Here is a 14,485-nt window from a genome sequence, read left to right as displayed (position 1 = left end):
GACTGGGCTAAATAAGTTCCTCTCTCCTCCAACACCAGGAAGGAAGTCCCACCCTGGCAGGAAGGAAGTGCAAGTCACAAGACCCAACTGCCACTTCCAGTTGCCCCTTCCCCCACCAACTGTTAGTCTAGATTCCTTTCCACATTACCAAAAATCATATAACTTGCTAGTAAGGAGTCAGAACTAGAATTCAGTTCTCTTGACATTAAATTAGATTTTTCTATTATGAATATTAGTTTAATTCCAAATTAGCATTAATTATAGTAGGATCCTTGTATAAAGCAACCATCAAACTTTGTTGGGGGAAAATCATCTCCATAGTAAACTATCCTGATTATGGTCCCTCTGACATTTAACTAACCCCGTGGATGGCATTCAAGAAAAGGACAACTTAAACAAAATTCTAGTCAGAAAAAAAATGTGTTATACTGAATTTCCACTGTGGTTTCCAAAAGACATGGATAAATTATATCCTATCATACACCTTAGTTTTACCAAAAATATCAGATAATAGGAATGGGATAGAGGTTGGTAGAGAATGCCTGAATCAGAAAACTACCTATAGAAATACAGATCTATAATCTTCCTGTTATTTAGTCTCAAAGAGTTGTTTGTGGGCACTGTAAGGTTAAGTGACTTGCCAAAAGTCACACAGAAATATGCCAGGGGCAGTCAAGCTGTTTTATTTTTTTTTCTTGGCTCCAAGCTCTCTAGTCACTAAGTCAAGTGTATAAATCAGATGAGAGAATAAATCTGCTTTGGTACACATGTAGCACTAAAAAGACAGCTTGTTATAAGAAGTGGTTTTGAGAGCACTATTATGATACCAAAGCAGGTAGGTTTTGTTTTTTTGTTTTCATTATCAACTATGAACACTTCCATAAGGATCTTCAATACACCCTTAGTACTCTAGACAAACAGGACACCATAATATGACTATTTTTTTCTGAAAGCTTAGAAGACTATACTCCATTATGTGAAAGGGAATTCTTTATTCTCTTTGTCTATTTTGAGTTAACACTTTGTTAGCCATCAAGTAAGAGAATTCACAAGTCACTTAGTTGAAGAACACAAGTCACTTGCTAAAATGAGTGATAACTCCAGAGCTCAAAGCCCGCCTACTTAATACTAAGTAAGAGTGTTCACAAGTCATTTGCTAAAGTAGGTGATAACTCAAGCAAAATCTTGTGAATCCTACCATAAAAGTTGATACCTTCACTGCCCCCTGAGCAGTGCTAGGCAATTTGGAAGCTGTGATTAGCCCCTGTGAAGATGGGAAGGGACAAAAAGGACTATAAAAGTCCTGCCTTGGCTTTCTGAATGAAACTGGCACCAAGAAGCCACTGGAGGTTGGGCTGAGGAGGCAGCTATGGTGGTGGCAGCCCTCAGAGCAGCATCTCTTACAGCAGTGGCTGAGGCAGGCTAGGTCTGGGACCTATGCCATTTCCATCTCACAGGTGGAGGAGGATCCAGGGTGGGGGTGGGGTTCAGCGGCCCCGCCCCCCCCCACCTTCCTCGCGCCCCAGACCATGTTGGACAACAAGATCCCACCACGGTGGCTGCACTTCCCAGGCCAAGGCCAGCCTGTGGCAGGAAAATTCTTACCTCTGAAGACTATGTTAGGACCAAGATATGATAATCAAGTTGCTGAAGAGAATAGGTTCCATCCCAGTATGCTACTATGTGAAGAGCCTAAAGGTTAAAATGGGAATGTTGGTGGATTTGACAAATACTATGAGGCTTTATGACAGAAATGATATTGAAAAAGAAGGGATCAAGTATATAAAGCTTCAGTGTAAAGGCCACGGGGAATGCCCTACAGCTGAGAACATAGATACATTTATCCATCTATGTGAACATTTTAATAAGAAGTATCCTTCTGAACTCATAGGTGTTCATTGTTCTCATGGTTTTAATAGAACTGATTTCCTCATATGTACCTTCTTGGTTGAGAAGATAGATTGGAGTATTGAAGCAGCAGTTGCTACTTTTGCCTAAGCCAGGCCACCAGGAATCTATAAAAGTGATTATTTGAAAGAACTTTTTTGATGTTACGGGGATGTAGAAGAAGCACCTCACCCACCTTTATTACCAGAGTGGTGTTTTGAAGAAGAGGAGGATGAGGAAGAAGAAGGGGAAAAAGAATCAGAGCCTGGATCAAGTACTTCCTTTGTCAAAGGAAGAAAAGAACGTTTAAAACTGGGCACTATTTTCTTGGAAGGTGTGATAGTTAAAGGCGTAACCCAAGTAACAACTCAACTAAAGTTAGGATAAATACAGCAAAAATGTCATCATTTCTGTGGCTGGGAAGGTTCTGGATTCCCTGGAGCACAGCCAGTTTCCATGGACAAGCAAAATATAAAATTTCTAGAGCAGAATCCATGTAAAGTAAGCTGGAAAGCAGATGGTACTCGGTGCATGATGTTGATTGATGGCACAAATGAAGTTTTTATGAGAGATAGAGACAACTCAGTTTTTCATATGTTAAATTTGGAATTCCAATTCCATAAGGATCTTTGCATTCATTTGTCAAATGCTCTTTTGGATGGGGAAATGATTGTTGACAAAGTAAATGGACAGGTCGTTCCTTGGTACTTGATATATGACATAATTATATCTAATGGACAGCCAGTTGGAAATTGTGATTTCAATACTTGATTGCAGTGTATTGAAAAAGAAATAATAAGCCCTCAACATGAAAAAATGAAGAATGGTCTCATTGACAAAACACAGGAACCCTTTAGTGTTAGGAACAAGTCATTTTTTGACATCTCTACTTCAAGAAAGTTTCTTGAAGGACATTTTTCTAGAGAAGTCAGTCATGAAGTAGATGGACTTATTTTTGATCCTATACAGGAAAATACAAACCTGGCCAGTGTGATGATATTTTGAAATGGAAACCTCCCAGTCTGAATTCTGTAGATTTTCACCTCAAAATTACCAGAATGGGGAGAGAAGACTGCTTCCCCAGAATGCTGGCCTTCTTTATGTTAGAGGTTATGAAAGACCATTTACACAAATTAAGGTGACAAAAGAACTAAAACAATATGACAATAAAATTATAGAATGCAAATTTGAGAACAACAGTTGGGTCTTCATGAAATAGAGAACAGACAAAAGCTTTCCAAATACTTATAACACTGCCATGGCTATATGTAACAGCATTTCCAACCCAGTCACCAAGGAAATCCTCTTTGAGTTCATAGATGGATGTATGACAGCTTCTCAAGGATAAACATGCAAGTATCATCTCAGATACAGAGCTCATGCCTCCTCCACCTCCCAAAAAAACAGGTCCTGGCATCTAATTTCAGTGATTAGAAAGAAATAAGTGGGAAAAGCCTGATATAACTTTACAGCTTTGTGGCCAGAGGAACTAAAAAAAAATGGTGGGTTATACATTTGAGAAGAAGGAGGAAGAAATAATAAGAAAAATGGTATTGTAGCAGTCCTATAAATGTTTGATGCATTTTCTCCAGTGCTACCATGCATCATGGACTCGAACATCCTCTTTTTACTTGATAAACAAAAGGTTACCTTGTAAAATCTGTAAACCTCAAAATTTCTTAGACTTATAAATGTTGGAAATTTCACCATTGGGAAATTTCATACTTGAAAAATTTCCTATTGATAGTGAGTCTTGACTATTGGAATGTGAATCCCATTGGCATGGGAGGTTCCTTCTCCTTCCCTTCTTAAGATTACTTTAGGACAGAAACCTTTTGCTGAACAATGGAAAGGGCTTTGACCTATGCTTAAGCATAGAACAGGAATTTCTTTGAGTCATGATTGATTTTAGAATTGATACAATGGAGATACTTGGAATCAATCTCCACCCTATTCAGTCCTAACAGGATTGAGTAAGGGCTGCAGCCTAGATCAAAATTTAATTATTTCAATCTCTACCCTACTCAGGTTAACAGGATTTAGAAAGGGCTGTAGCAAAGGATCAAAGATTTAATTATTTGAAAATATGACCTTCAACAGACATGTGCAAAGCCTCTGGGCGGTCCTGGGTTAAGCTAGAGCCTCCATTGGCACAGGGAAATTGATGGACAGTGATTGGTAGATGTGAGAACTGAGGGGAGGCAACTTGGATGGTTTTCTTAAAAATCAGGGGGGTCTGAAGACTCGGGGGGAGGGTTGAGGAGTTGGCCGGAGTGGTTGCGGTGTGCTCTGAGAAGCTTGCTCTGAAGGAAGCTGAAAGTGGGGGCCTCTGAGACTGTTTCTCCATTTTGGTCACGTGAGTAATAGGGACTGATCTCTTTTCTTTGCCCCAGCTATCTAAGGGCTTGGGCCTTTTGGCCCAGCCTAAACAAAAGGGGTATTTAAGCCCTATTTCCTTCTCTCCCCTTTCTCTCTCTCTCTCTCTAATTACTTCCTCCTATTGTAATTAAACTCCATAAAAGATTGACGGCTGACTTAAGTTTTCATTTAGGAATTACATAGCTGATTCCTTGGCGACCTTAAATTAATATATATCAGTCTTTTAAAGTGATTTCCTTGTCACAAATCTGAAGTCTGGATTATCCAAAAGTTTAGATGAGAGTAGAATCAATGGAAAGAGGCCTTGTTTATATATGGATAACTTTCACCTTTAATTTATAATGTTACTAATCTGGAACTGTGAGTACAGGAAACACTGTATTTTTAGGGACTATCTTTCAAAAATATAAAGTTATAAATTCTTTCTAAGTGATGGAGTTAGTCTCATTTATCATAGATTTCCTACATTTCAGAGATTGATGTGTTTAAAAATAGTAGAATTGTTTGAGTATTATATTAGTAAAATGAGCTATAGATCTGTACAAGAATATTCTGTGGTGGCAAAAAATTGGAAAATGAGGGGATGCCCTCCAATTGGAGAATGGTTGAACAAATTGTGGTATATGTTGGTGATGGAATACTATTGTTCTCAGAGGAATAATAAAGTGGAGGAATTCCATGGGAACTGGAATGACCTCTAGGAACTGATACAGAGTGAAAGGAGCAGAACCAGGAGAACATTGTACACAGAGACTCATACACTGTGGTGCAATCAAAAGTAATGGACATCTCCATTAGTGGCAATGCAGTGATCATGAACAACCAAGAGGGATTTATGAGAAAGAACACTATCCACATTCAGGAGAAAAACTGTGGGAGTAGAAACACCAAAGAAAAACAACTGCTTGACTACATGGGTTGAGGGGGACATGATTGGGAATGTAGACTGTAAATGAACATCCCAGTGCAAACATCAACAATAATAGATATAGGTTCTGATCAAGGACACATGTAATACCCAGTGGAATTGCATGTGGGCTATTGGAAGGGTAGGGGTAGGGGAGGGAGGGATAGAATATGATTCTTGTAACCAAGGAATAATGTTTTAAATTGACTAAATAAAATTAAAAAAAAACTTAGCTATACTCTTTTTAATCCTATCTTTTTGTGGGAGGGAAATACTTAAAATATGAAACTTTAATTTGTAATTAGCATCCTTTCTAAAGGAAACCTGCTGGGTATTTTTATCTGTTTCTGTTATTTGAACTCTCATATCTAATGTTTAGTGTGCCAATTTTAGCTTTTCATTTTAAGTTTCTCCTTAGAAAGTAAGCACATACCAATTCCCTTTAGGTAGGTCTCTTTTTTTAGACTATTTCTAATGGCAGGGTTACTCCACCTTAACCCTCCACAGTGATGACACATTGTAAATGACATTAAAACACAGAACTCCCTATGATATATGAGTGATAACCCACATAAATGATCTTGTATTAGTTCCCTGAACAAAACAACTAACAAAATGTCAGATGACTTGATTCCTCTGATTAGGCAGTAATGTCAGTGGAATAGAATACTGTCATGGGAAAATGGTCTCCCACTGCTATATGTGAATCTTAAAAACTACTTAGACTGTACTTTAGAAGATTTGATTTAGCTATTTCCTTATTATAACAATGGAGATATTTGGTCTAACAAGAATCAGGATGTATTGGGAACTTTTAAAATTACTCCACCCTAATTAGACATACTTTAGGGGAAGATAAAGTTGTAAACTCCTGATTGAACAATGAAGGTACTTAACCCATACCTTATAGTGAAGCTAGAACTTTAAGCTAAGTCTATTTTTAAATATAATACAAAAAGGTGTTAAGTACCTGTAAAGGTTAAATTAATCACAAAAAGGTCAAGTAACTCACAAAAAAGTGAGCATAACAAAGAAGTGTGAAGTACCTCAGAAGATATAATGTAATCAGAGAATGTGAGAACTAAAGAGTGGTGAGAACTAAGAATGGGCAGTCCTGGAAAAAAGCGTCTACTGTGATTGGTAGAAGCGAAAATTTAGGGAAGGTGATAAAAGAGAAAATATCTTTAAAAGGAGTGGGGGGGAAGTCAGTTCAGGCAATTCAGTTTGGATTGGAATTGGAACTCAGTTCAGGAGATTGAGTTCAGTGGAGGATTGGAACTTCCTTGGAGATGATCTCCTGGTGAGTGATAAGGCTGACTCCCTTTCCTTTAGACTCAGAAAGGCCACTTTGGCTAAGGCTTTTAACTACTGCCTGGCTCAGCCTGACCCAGAACAGTTTAAATTAATTCTCTGTCTATCTCTGTCTCTCTCTGTCTGTCTCTGTCTCTGTCTGTCTGTCTCTCTGTCTCTCTCTCTCTGTCTCTCTCTTTCTCTTTTCCTTAATTCCTTCTCTCTATATTAATTAATATCTCCATAATTCCCAGCTGACTTGGGTATTTTGTTATTTGGAAATCATCCCTGGTGACCAATTATTTAGATTTAAGTCAAAACACTAAACTTATCCTTACATATATAAGTGTAGAGGCAAACACTAGACATTCACTGGAATGAAACATCAAGAAAACCAAGACATTTATTTTTATAACCAGTGTTGGCTATTCTTTACTAGTGACATTATTCTTGTAATAAATACCAAATGATTCCAGTAATAAACCGACAGATGTTTGTTTTGGGGGCAGATCATTGAACCCTCTTCCACATATTCTGATCAAAGAGATTTATTTTGATTGGCATTGTAGAGGAATTGTTCTAAGATTAGACCAATTAATAACCAGTGTATTTTAAGAAGTTTTGATTTTGAAGGTTTTCCACACATGTATTAAGAAAGGATCTTCATGGACTACATTTTATATATGCATTACTGTTCAGGGGGTATGTATGTTTTTCAAGATAGAGCTAAATGTGAAAAGCCCAAATAGGTTATCTGATTTGATTTCCTGACAGGATTTCATCTTCCAGGATTCAGTTGGTTATTATCAAAAATATGTTTCTAATTCACATGGATTTTAATGTTTGTAAACAAAATTTTCTCTTATATTGATTTTTCTGTATGAAACACTAAGGTCATGCCTCATGAAAGTGTTTTTATTTGTTCTACTTTGTTGTATAATATTTATTGTCAGTTCATCCCAGTGGCCATTTTTGTGTTTCCTTAATTGGGGAGTTGGTGTGTATTAGGACACTGAAAGGGTTAAATTAGCTGCTTACTGAAGTGACAGGTGAGAAGAGAAAAATGCTCATATTTCCATAATATATTTTATACAAAGTAAAATATAGGGAATTGCCTATGCCCTGTTACAAAATTGATTCTTTCCCAAGCTAATAAGCCTTACACAAATTTGATGCAAAAATCCTATGTAACCCTGAAAACTACTCCATACGTCATTGGGGGCAGTGACTTCCTTTCATCCAGCATATAGGTTTGTTACGACTACATGAAAATGCAGCCCTTTTATGAAGAGAATTTACTATACACTTTTATCAATTATAATATGTGGTGTAGCTAAAATATCTATGGTAATTGTAACCTTTTGAATGAGTTATGTGAAAAGAACATCTCTTTAATACCTCCAGATATTTCTCCTTGTCTGTATGCATTTTAGCAGAACTTTAATTTTCTTAATTTATCCTTTTTTTTTTGCTGCAGTGCAGTAGAACAGTCTTTACTCCAATTCTATTCTGTTTAGTTCCTGAGTGCACTCACTACTGTCCTCTACATCTTTAATAGCAATCTAGTTTCTAGTAAAGTCGAAAATTAAATTTCCAATGAAAACCTAAAGCTAGGCTTTAGGATAGCTGAAGGGAAGAGCAAACTCTGCTCTTCCTGTCTCATCCCATTTCACATTAGGTAAATGCTGGGACCGATCTTGTGGACAAGATTAAGAAACTCTTCATCTTTTAAAACAGAGAATGTGAAGCCTTCTGATTTGCGGCTTGGAAAAGGAGTGTAATAACTGTCAAATTTTGCATATATCATTTACTTTCAATTAAGTGCTCAGAAAATGTTAGGAAATTTCTCCTAAAATTGTGTATTAAAGAATATTTTAATAAAGCTACTGGTTTAAAATAATGGAAGCTCACGTGCTTTGTCATACTGGTGAGCATTTGTTAGCACCTTGATGTCTGGAGGTGATTTTCCTCCCATCTATCCCCATTGCTGGCAGTGGGTTGTGCTTCTACCAGCCACACTCCAGCGTTTCAAACACCAGAGATTTACTATGTATGCTAGAGAGCTCACACATGTCCTCCCTAAGCACCATGGCCTTTGACGGCAAGCAAAAATTATGAAGGTTGCTCTTGCTAATGTTGGAAAAGAATGGAGCAGGAAAAGCAGACAATTTTCATGATGCATTAGCATTTATGTTTATTTGTTTATCATCTTAGCATTCTACTGTATGAAAAAGAAGAACTCTGTTACATGTTATTTTTAAATGCATTTGAATTTTGACAAAATACTTAGCAATAAATGTTCTGGAATGAATTATGAAATATTAAATAAAATAAAAGTCCTACCTTGAGAAAAAACAAAATTATGTCACAAGGAAATAAAGGATAGGATCATGGATACTTCCAGGGGATATAGCCTTCTGGTAAAATTGTCTTGCCAAATATCCTCACCAGCATTACAATAAAGCTGCTAGCTACTTTGATTTCATTGAGTTGAGATAAAGAAGTTGATTGAAGTCATAAGCAGCAGTTTGTGGGACTGAAGAATTTCCTGTGAATGGTGCCATTCTCCTGTTTGGGATGATGTTTTGATGTCTGCATCAAGCCTGAAAACATTTGTAAATTCCCATGGAAAAATTTGTAATCACTCAAATTGGGTCTATCCTGTTCATTCACAAAGGAAAGCCAAAGTTGATGAAGAATATCTAATACATTTTCATTTAATACTATCTAATACATCTTGTAATGGACAATAAATGAGTGAAGAATTAAACTGGAGGAGATTGGGTTGGATTGCTTTTGGGAAAATGAGAAGCTCCTCTACTGACCCTATTGTACCTATAAAATCTACTTGTTTTAATGTTAATATTGCTAATTTAATGCTAATAAAACTAATATAGCATTGCAACATGGCAAGAATACATGGAATACAACTGCCTCAAAAGAATTAAAAATAAGTATATGGAGAGAAATGGAGAGCAATGGAGGTGTGGTAGAATTAAGTAGCCTATATTACATATTCAGTAAAGAAAGCTAAAAAATAACTAATAAAATTCTTCACTGAGAAATTACATTATTAAAAGAGAAACTGGACTGGTCAGTTGTTAAGGGTGAGAAGTGACAGGAAGCAGTAACTTTAGTTAGCTACAGAGTACTTTGAAATGTCAGTAAGAAGTAAGAAAGGTTTTAAACACTTTGGTTAGATTATCTACTGTGAACTTCGGGGAGCACATCACCAAGAATTGCACAGAATGGTTAGGCATGAACGAATTGCCATTTGCATTTTTGGAAGAAACCCTTGAATCAATGATATCAAAGATATGTTTGGGCACTTGAAAGTATATGTAAAACACCATTCTGGGTCCTGTGTGTTTCAAAGAAAACATATGACAAAGTCTTGTTCATAGGAAGCTTAAGACATATTTGGAAAGATAATATAAAAACTTTCAAGATACAGCTAGAGAATATAAACATTAGTAAAGATATATGGTGAGTCTCCATAACCCTCAAATCACCTTTTACCCTGTAGGAAATGTGAGTAATATGGCTATTTCTGTGCATACTTCTATAAGTGGAAAAGTTAGCTATGCATTTAAGCGATATCCAGCAAAATAAGTAATTAAAGCACTTCATAATTCTTTAAGTACTATATAAAATATGCTATTATTTTTCTCATCATTAAGTTTATTTTAGAAAAAGAACATTAAATGTTCATGTTCAAAATTTTATATTAGAATAGATATTTGATTTGTTCACATATAAGGGGAAAGTTGCCATTCTTGTCTCTAAGGGAGGGATTAATCTGTTATTCAGCTCCTGCATTCCTGCATGTATGTATTCTTTAATACATATATATATATATATATATCATTGCTATTATTATTTAGTGTTTTTTAAGCTTTCCTGGCACAGTCAACATTAATTAATTAGGACCCAATCCTTCAGCCTCCTGTTCTTGACTTTGGAAATCAGCCATAGCTCCTGAGCTGCCTTCACAGGATTGCAAGTGCCTATTTGCAAATGCTAGATGTAAATGTACAAACTAAAAAAAAAAAATTTAAATCATCACCTTCCTAACCTATCTTCAAGAGATATAGTTTCCCATCAATATTTATAATTAGGATTTGACAAGAAAGAAAATATCTTCTAGCCTCACGCCTATATTTAGGAATTAAAATACCTGATAGTAGCCCCTTCAGTTCTGTGTATTGATTCAGAATTTCATACAACTATTTATTCTTCTGCTCAATAGAAAAGATTACTTCCCATAGAAAGCCCCTGGCATTAGCATTCTGATTCAGAGTTATAAAGTACCTTCTAAAAGTGGCACATCAGTATGTAAAGTGAACTCTAATAGTTTTTTGGGGGGGCGTTATATCATCATTTCATAGGAAAAGAAAAACCAAGTATTTTATAATAAAATTCAAAACAAAGACAAGAACCCAAGCTGGAGGTTTATCAATTGTCAAAGGCTCCCTTGTAATTATTTTAATCTACATCCTCTGCTCCCTCCCTGGCAGCTACTCTGCTTCTCTCTGCAGTTTTATAAATGGAGCATGTGTGGAAAATATTTAATGAGAGAACAAGAAGTAGGCCCAGGAGACTTACAATTCTTTATGGTCATCTCACTGTCAAGATAACTCTTCCATGACACCAATTAGTGCCTTTTTTCCCTTTGTCTTTTAAAGCAGGACCCTAGGTTTACAAGTATTTAATAACAATAATAGCAACAACAATAACAAGGCTAATATTTACATAGCTCTTAAATATTTGCAAAGTGCTTTATAAATATCATTATATTCTCAACATCTCTGGAAGGTAAATTTTGTTATTACCTCTATTTTGTGGGTGAGGAGAAAGAAGCAGAGGTAAAGTGACTTGTTCAGGGTCACACAAGGTTGTGTGTGTGTGTGTGTGTGTGTGTGCGTTGTGTGTGACCAACCTAACTGAGGTTGGATTGATGATCATAGTTCTTTTTCTATCCCATGTTCTACCCATTATACCATTTAGGGATGGGAGGCACATAAGGGATGTTTCTTCAATATAGAATGTGCTCAATGGAAGAAGAACCTCCAAAAGGTTACATGACTTATCCTTAGTCACATGAGTATTAAAAAATAGGTATTGGACCAACGCTAAAAGATATGGCAATCTCCTTTGACTTCCAACGTCCTTTCTTTGGAATCACATATCTAACTCTAAATCCAGCAGTGTAAAAAAGGCATCTCCTTTTCTGATCAACTCTTCCTTAGGCTTTGGGTGTATAGCTTTCTGTTCTTATAGAATATAAGCTTCTTGATATCAGAGTCTGTTTTCTCTTTTACTTATCACACTTATCACAGTCTAGTCCTTAATAAATACTTGCTGATTGCTCGATTCAACTTATTCAGTTTCTACCATAAGATTCTTTACTGTCTTTTGGGTGAAAGTAAGGTAATTCTTGCTTTGCCCATTTTAAAATTCCAGTGTAAAATACTCTATCACATTCTGATGTATTTTATTGACATCATCTAAATATCAATTTAGAGGTTATGATTTTGTTATATAAGAAAGAATCAATAATTTTATTAAAGGAAAAAGAATTAGAGTCATACATGATAGTCCTATTATTTGAAGGTCAACTTAAAACAGTTGCCTAACCCAGAGATCAGGCATGTTAGTTATTATTCTGAAATGATTTTCCAATATTTGTCCTTCCCAAAGAGAGCTTGTAACTCATGAGGTTGTTCTGAGCATCAAATGAGATAATTTTAAGCACTTAACACACTGCCCTGCACATAGTAGTTGCTATATGAATATTTCTTTCTTTCTCTTTCTTTCCCTTACATATATGCAGTTTATTTGTCTGTATCTATTTATCTGTCTGCCTCTCTGATAGTCTGGTTACAAACTGATGAGACTCATTTAATAGATACTGTAAGGTTTTATAAAAGAAGTATTGCTCCATTTTATGGATGAACCAACTGAGGCTCAGAAAGGCAAATGAGATCTTATATTGCCCAATTACAAATTGTCAATATGAACCTAAATATCCTCACTTCAAGTCTGTGGTTCCTTCCATATAAAATCAAGCTTCATTTGAGCATCAAAATATTCTCTCTAAGATAAACCTCTACCGGGGAGCATTGGGGAAATAAAGTGTTGGATTTTAAATCAGAGGATCAGGTTACGATCACAACTCAATGACTTATTTCTATATGGCCCTTGGCATATCATTCTTTGGATCTCAGTATCTTCATTTGTAAAATAAGAGGGTTGAATTAGATACCCTTTAAGAATAAAATATATGATCACATGACTTGTCCTTAACTTAAATCAAACTAGATACTATCCATGACAACAAAGAAAGTTTCATCTACATGTTTACACAGGTTCATGGAATCTGTTAGCCTGAATAATATTTGACTGGTTATCTTCATGTTTACCAGTGTTATCTGGCAGCAAAGGGATAGGAGTAGAGAGTCAAAATACGAGTTAGCATAACATCAGATGGTTGGTCATATTTGACTAAAATCCCAGCTCTTCCTCCCAAACTTAGTAGGATCTACATCCCAGAATTTTTGTGAATACCAAAGGAGATAATATGGGGAAAATCTTTTGCAAATGGAAAGTCCTATATACATATTATTATTAAATATCAATATTATTATTATTATTCAAGCCTAAGATCTAGGCTGATTAGCTCATATGAATTCTTATGGTTAGATCAGTTTACTGTATACCTGGGACAACATTTATCATTTTCACTAGAGTAAAATATGGCTAAAGATATAGCATTTGAAGGAAAACCAGGGTTTCCTGACACTCTCTCATGCCATTTTAAATTGCCTCAACGTCTACATGGTGTTGTGCATAAGGGAATATTAAATTCAAAAGGAACTGGGGATGGGTAAGTGGAGGAAACATTTGGGTGAATGAACAAGTTTCATCAGGTCATGGAAACCAAAGTGTTACAATTATCATTCCAAAGGACCAAATGGGCTATTTTAAATGCTCCAATAGAGCAATCATCTTCACAGCTGTCCATGGCTTTTGAAGCCAGATTCTGATTCACTGGTATTAGGTTGTAGAACTCCAATTATGTGTGACACATAGAAAAATGTCTGAATATAGAATTATAAAATCAGATGACTTGAGAACTACAGGGACAATTTAAATATCAAGAAGTTCAACTTCCTCATTTTACAAATGAAGAAACCAAGGCCTAGATAAATGAAAAAAAAAAGGTGGAGTGAGGCAGATACTGAATTTTGTTTGGAAAATATTAAAGTTGAGACATTTATGAAGTATCCAGTGGGCACTATCCAATGGGTAGTTGCTGATGTGGTACTGAAATGCAGAAGAGAGACTAAGGCTGGATATATAGATATGGGAGTCATTAAAAAATTTAAAAAGAGGTCCTGTGATTTACAAGGCTGAAATAGAAGATCAAGAGAACCCAAGGATGAACACTATGGTATACTGAGATATAGGAAACAGAAAATGTTCAATAATCTATCAACTGATACTAAGGAGCAATCACATAATAGGAAGGAGGATAAGGAGAGTATCAACAAAGCTGCTAAAAGAGAAAGTATCCAGGAGGAGAGAGTGGCCAGCAGTCTCCAAAGCTACAGATGAGGACTCCTCTTTCATTTGGTCTTTAAGAAACTTGTAATAATCTTAGAAAAAAAAAAAGCAGATTCAGTTGAATCCAAATTTCAGGATGTTGAGAACTGAGTCAAATGAGACATAGAGGTAGATTAGAGAAGGGGTTTTAGGGAGAACTATAGGACAATCGTTTCCTATTTTAAATAATTAGTTTTATTAAGTAGGTGCTAGTTATGCAATTGTATCGTTTCAAGAATATAGATGTGGGAGTTGGGAAGGTCCAGCACCATTATCTACCTCTTCCCTTCTATCACTGTCATCCTTGTATGAGTATGTGTAATTAGAAATTGCTTCCCAAGATGCTCCCAGCATCCCATTTAGGTATCTATGTTATATAAATAATGTAGGGAAAATATAAATTTTGTGTAACTCCTC

General features: G+C 35.9%; 1 pseudogene; it reads left to right on the top strand.

Annotated features, from left to right (window-relative positions):
• The first annotated feature begins 1,529 nt into the window (after positions 1-1,529).
• LOC100619980 (mRNA-capping enzyme-like) lies at positions 1,530-3,368 on the top strand (annotated as a pseudogene).
• The last annotated feature ends 11,117 nt before the right edge of the window (positions 3,369-14,485 follow it).

This window comes from Monodelphis domestica, chromosome 1 (assembly GCF_027887165.1).
Source record: "Monodelphis domestica isolate mMonDom1 chromosome 1, mMonDom1.pri, whole genome shotgun sequence".
Lineage (NCBI taxonomy): Eukaryota > Metazoa > Chordata > Mammalia > Didelphimorphia > Didelphidae > Monodelphis > Monodelphis domestica.
The sequence above is the reverse complement of the archived record's forward strand: the minus strand, read 5'-3'. Positions and strand labels throughout refer to the sequence as shown.